The sequence below is a fragment of the Triticum aestivum genome, chromosome 1D (assembly GCF_018294505.1).
Source record: "Triticum aestivum cultivar Chinese Spring chromosome 1D, IWGSC CS RefSeq v2.1, whole genome shotgun sequence".
Classification (NCBI taxonomy): Eukaryota; Viridiplantae; Streptophyta; class Magnoliopsida; order Poales; family Poaceae; genus Triticum; species Triticum aestivum.
In genome coordinates, this window is record NC_057796.1 from 51,837,297 (window position 1) to 51,843,828 (window position 6,532).

Below are 6,532 nucleotides of genomic sequence, written 5' to 3' on the forward strand. Positions count from 1 at the left end.
GACAAGAAATCAGAGTAAAGCAGTGGCGATCTATTTTCTTGCTGCGATAAATAAGTTGAGCAGATACGAAAGAGTACCGCCTCTGGTGCGGCGCCGTGTATGCATCTGCTGAGAATTTGACGGTGCTGCGGTAGTGATGGCTGTCGGCGGCGTGGAAGCAGATCTAGGAGGGTAGACGGTGGCGGCGGGGCGCGGTGGACGAGACGGTCGTAGGAGCGGCGCCGGCAAGGTGGACGACGGCGGGGATGAAGCGAGAGGACGGGATGCAAGGATCCCGGTCCGAAGCCATGGATGAGAGAGGTCGATCTCTTGTAATGGACGGCGGCGTCGGGGTATCAGCTCCGGCATGGTGGAGGAGGACGGCGGTGGATGGGGTGGCGGACGGAGGAGGCTGGGGTGGAGAGGGTGTTTTGGCGCCCACGGAGTACGAATGGGGAAATGGAGGTGGAGAGGAAGGGGGAACCATGTCTTCAGGGCGCGCTTGTCTCAAATGCGAGGAAATTTACAAACTTAGCCCCCGTTTCAAATTTCCTACATCACAGCAATATTAGTCGGTTGGGGATAGGACGGTAATCTCGCATACACCGAATATTTGCCGACGAGAGTTTGTTTTTGGCGCCCACCGTGTATGAATCGGGGAGGGAGTCGATTTCGGCCGAGGACACACTGTGTTTTGGCGCCCACCGTGTATGAATCCGGGTGAGAGGCGGTTATGTCACGTTTGAGTGAAATTACAAACCTACCCCTATCGAAACCTATAGAAATCGAGCAGATAGGCTTTGCGTGGCAGGGATAGGCAGTAGTAATTTCCATCTCGCAGATTTTGGTTTCGGGCGGTTACTGCGACTTTCCCCGCTTCGTTCAAATTTTGCAGAGTGCACGTTTACCGTGCCAACTCAATTCGAATCCCGTTTGTATTCTATTTTTTTCGGGCGGGATCCATTTTCGATTGGAATAAAATTCTATATACATCATTTTTTATATATACTTTCAAAAGCACAACACCCTTTATACATAAATATGGTTTACAAATGGCATGATCTCAGATTCATAAGGTTGTATCCATCAATTTGGATTTTCAAATATTTGAAACCACTTTATGTTGAAATCCAATGTATGCATTCCTCGCTAACTGTCTCCAATTAATGTGTGTTTCATGCGGGTTTTTTTTACTTCTCAAACATGTATAATGTGTTTCACACACGCAACATATAGTGTAATCCCGTTTAGACATTAATTGCATATAAACCATGCATTGTTTCTAATTAAAGAATCTATGGATCACCAATATTGATAAACTATATAACATTACACGTGTCCCCAAATTCAAATGAATATGCATGTTTGATACACCAATTTGCGTTATGATATTATCGATGTCGTGATCTCCAGTTTAAATATTTGAATCCCATTTAATCCAGATATTCGTCTCATATAACTATCACTCATGCTTATATAGGACTATCTCTCTAGACCTATACGCGTTCATCGTCTCTCGGGTATCTCTCGTGCTACCTGTATGTCGACAATGATCTTTTATCTTCGTAACACACTGACGGTACTCTCTCCCTCGACCTTCATCACTCTATCTCTCTCTAAGTATATCTCGCTCCCTGCTATGTGTCTCTAACTATGATTCTCCATGTGGAATCTCTTTCTCTCACACAAACACAAAACTTTGTCTCCCGGGGTCTCATTTCTCTCTACTATTCCCCTGTGTGCCACTCGCACACCCCTCATACAGAGATGTCTTTCGCTCCTTAGGTATGAGAACCTACGACTCTTCCTCTTAAATATCTCTTTCTCACACACAAACACAAACTCTGTCTCCCAGGGTCTCATATTTCTCCACTGTTCTCTTGTATGTCGCTCACACACACTCTCTCTCCCTAGAGATATCTTGCGTTCCCTCATATGTCTCTCTAGCTATCACTCTCGTTTTGAAATATCTTTCTCTCTCGCAGACACAAAACTCCGTCTCTCGGGATCTCATTTCTCTCTGATATTTGTTTGTATGTGAGTCACATGCACCCTTTCTTCATCTCTCTCACACCCACACCCATAACTCAGCCTTCTGATCCACTCGACTCCTATCTCTAACGCACACTAGCTAGCATCTTTATCTTTCTATTTATCTGTTTCTCCATCAACCTTCTTTCATTTATAGGTTGATCTCTTTTGCACAATCGTTGTGCCTCACTCCCTCTGCTTGCCATAGATGCATGCTCCAGCCCACGCCACTATCTCTTAAAGACAAAAACACATGCTCAATTGTCGGGCCTTCTTCCCTGCATTCTCACATGCATGCATATTGTCATACCGATCCGTCTCTCCCATGTCGTTGATCTTATGACTTATGTCTTCTTTCTTTTATCTCGATCATGCGTGCGCGCACACACACACATCCCACGTATACATGTATACCTCTCACACATGCACGTTCAAGGTCTCTATCTCTCCATGCGTAGTTAATTACCCTCAACCCTAACGCCACATCGAATCGTTCTCTTTTTGTGTGCACATAACTTCCGCCTGGATGGGTAAAACACACACTCACACTTAACAATCTCCTTCTAGCTACCCCCCCCCCCCGCCCTCTCACTCTTCCCCTATATCCCCGAAACCAATAAGACCATCCCTTCGTTTAATTCCCGCCTACATGCACCATCGATATATAGTAGTCTTCCTCGGTGTCTCTCGAACAAACACGCTCTCTCGATGTCGACACCTCTCACGCGCGCACACCTTCTCTTCCCTCTCTACGGGCATTTTCTCTCTCGCACCCCATCGTTGGTGGCCTCTACCATACACATCACCTCTCTATGATGAAGCCATGCACACTTGAATTACATCCGCCACCGAGGACCCCGCGACACACACACACCCACACACACACACACACACACGCACCCACCCACCCACACACACACACACACTAAGACTCCATCAAACACAAACGCACACACACACACACACACACACTAAGACTCCATCAAACACAAACGCACACACACACACACACTAAGACTCCATCTCTCTCTCTCACACACACACACACCCACACACACACACAAACACACACACACTAAGAATCCATCTCACACACACATGCTCTAGGCGGAGCATTTGTTCCTACCACCCTTCATCCAACCTTACCCGTATGATAAACAGTCACCTTAATTTACTTGTATAACGTGGACAAATTCCACTTTACTTTAGTAGTTAGCAAACTTATCATCTGTACCCTTATAAAAAACCGAGTTGGCGATGATGGTGTGCCTGCCATCTTGAAATATAGACCGTCTGATCTATATCTGACGGATAGAAAGCAAACTATGATAATTTTACAAAAGATACCCACACCTCTCTCCACATCCTTATCTCCCACAACTTCATTGCTGAGCAATTAAAAAAGAAAGTCTCTGGAACAATCTAGCATGGTGGCCGCTGCCGCCTGCAGGCGCTGTCCATCTCCATGCCTCCGCCCATTCCGACCACCAGTCACCACCACGCTCCACTCCTCCTCACCTTATCTCTCATCTTTCGTTTTTTCGATGACATTCTCGAGATACCAGCTTTTCGATAAAAATCTCAAAATATCATTAGTTTTTACACATGGGATTACTCCTGCATGGGTAAATCACAACATGTATTTTGTAAAAAAATGCATATTGATGTTCCGTGCAATGCACGAGCATCTTGCTTGTAATTATATAACGCAAATCACGAGCAGGAAGTGACATTTTTTTACACAACCACGTTAACATGGCCACGTAAATCACTAGCTAAAGTAAATACCATTATACTTGTATCCCGATGCAAAAGGTTGAGTACATGTTCGAAGAGTAGAGTCACACACACGCACTCTGTCTCTTAGAATCTCTCTCTCACACACACACACACACACACCAGTTATGTGACGCCCACTTAAGCAGACACGTATGTTACAATTTGTGCACCCGCGGGTACACGTGATGCTGCGCATTTATTTAAGCCAGATGACGAACCCAAACAGCTGCATTCATTCCCCTCCTGCCGCCTCTTCTCTGGTCGCCGTCGCCCGGTAGCCACGGCCCGACCGAAGGTAACAACATACGCCATACTCCCGCCGGAGCGGCGCTTTAATCTGGAAATTTCAGTGGTCATGCATGCATCTTTTTGTGCTAGCACTCCTATATATGGGTTTACCGGTCGCTTCCCGCGGACGTGCGCGGGGGGGTGGAAGAGGAAGGAGAAGGGAAGAGGGCTGTGGAGTAACGTTTTTTACCACAATTTCTTAGGAAACCGAGTGCAATAATTGAGTAGTTTTGCAAACTACCAGTACTACACCTGAAACGGTTCAAAACCTATACTCCCTTGCCAGCGTGCGCTTCCCGCGTGAAACAGTCAGCGTCGCCCTGGAGCGTCAGTGCCGCATTAATGCCCGGCCAGAGCGGATGCGACCTCTCACTGGCGTCGGCTTTGAAGCGGCGCGACGGCCGAGAGAGCGTCGCTTCCCGGTGCACGCGACTGCTCCGCGTCGAGGCTGGCCATAGGCCCTGTTTGGATCCATGGGCTAGAGTTAGTTTGAGCTAGTTGGGGCTCAAATTTCCCTAAAGTATCCAAGCATGAGGGTTTAAGTTGCACCGAACCCACCAAAAAAAACTATCCCACCCAAGAGGTGCTAACTGGAGATAGTTCTCATTGGGACCACTGAAAAATCACTTTTCTCTCTCCATCAAGTGCATTTATTGTCAATCTAACCCTGTCACCCAAACTCCTCTTTGGCTATAGTTAGTTCAGGGTTAGTCAGGAGTTAGTCTAACCTCTAGCTAAGTTAGAGTATCCAAACAGGAGCAGTATAGGACATGCAAGTTGCTCAAAGCATACAGTCAAATTCGTATGTGAAAGGATTTTTTCCTTTTTGAAAACGGAACATGAAAGGAATTTTTTTAGAATGCTCTTGGCATGTCGCTAACATGTGATGAGTTAACCGACCTCAATAGACGGCAAAAACGCCAGCCCGCCGCACTTTGAGAGAGACGAGGAGGGAGAAGCGATACGGGCCGGTGGATTACTAGAGATAGGTGTCGCACGAAAGCCAAGAAATATGGTGATAGCGTGGGTTAGCCATGTACTAGTATGATGTAACTACACTGGGCTGCCGTGTTTCGTACTCTTCCAGTCCACTGTGGAGATGATTGGTTGATTTTATATCGCTGAATAATATAAAATATTATGAGTGCAGACGCTCCACCACGAGGTTCCTTGCTCCTTCTCGGTCGTCGGGAATCTATGTTCTTCCACTCTATTTTTTTTACGTGAGATTTGTTCATCCTTTTGCCAACACGCAAGACGTCTAGCATCAAGGTGCATGTGCATGCAAGGATCGTTCCATCTATATGAAGAACTGGGACTGGAACTACGAGACGGACATGTACCCACTAGTGGACGTGCGAACCTGTGTAATGTAGCGTAGTAAGTGAAGTAGAAAGGCACAAATAGTATGAACATGCGTGGCATATAGGCATTTGTCTCTTACTACCACTAAATGTTGTACGTGCAATGCCCGGTGATATTATGGAGTACGTGACTAAGTACTCTACTACTACTATATTAATCGGAGGCACATATTAGGAATGTGCAGTCATCTTGGCATAGTAGTATGTATAACCGAGTACTACTAATACGCTCCTAAGTGGGAAACCGTTTAGGTTGTGATCGGTGTGAACAGGTTTGCAATTAAATATAGCGTGGTACTACCTCCATCCTAGTTTATCAGTCCCCTTTGTAATTTGTGCCAAATTTTGACTAAATATTTAAGTTAAAAAATATTAGTGCATGTGAACAAAAATTATACTATCGCTGTTCCGTTTCCAAAAAAAGCATATAAGCTGTTACTTCTTACCCAAAGGATCTTTATATCCAACAGACACAAAATATCCATTCGACTATCCAAAATTACTTTCACTGCTGATTTGATGTCGAGGTAATTGCTGCATCGCCACCAAAACCCACCATCTCTTAAGCTCAAGTAGACCGAGCTAACCCCTATATTAGCATATTACTAAGATAAACAGAAGGCACTGTAGAATCATTTAGGACGTGACCTTGTCAATCTGAATGTGGAGGGACACCAGCTTAGCCCCGGCCAGCAGCTTAGGCGGAACTGTGAAGAAGGTCAGCTCCTGCACGGCGACGTCGCCGGGATCCCTGCTGCTTGTCACCTCCATTTCCACCTTGACGGCGTCGGTCCTGCCTTTGGGCTCCCCCGGCGGGCCGTTCGCCCACAGCTTGGCCACGTAGTGCGGCAGTGGGGACGCCCCCGCTCTGATGCAGACGACCGACACAGCGATAGGCGCGCCGATGTCGAGCATGCTGTCGACCAAGAAAAATGCGCGGCCCTCCTCCTCCGCGAACAGCAAGAGCCGTGGCTCTAACAATGGCACTTGCAGCTGGAGCGCCTTTCCGTACTGGATCCTGTGCACGGGCATGGGATGCACGGTGCTGATGTGGTGGGAGAGCACCGGCGGCGGGCCTTCATAGCCGCAGA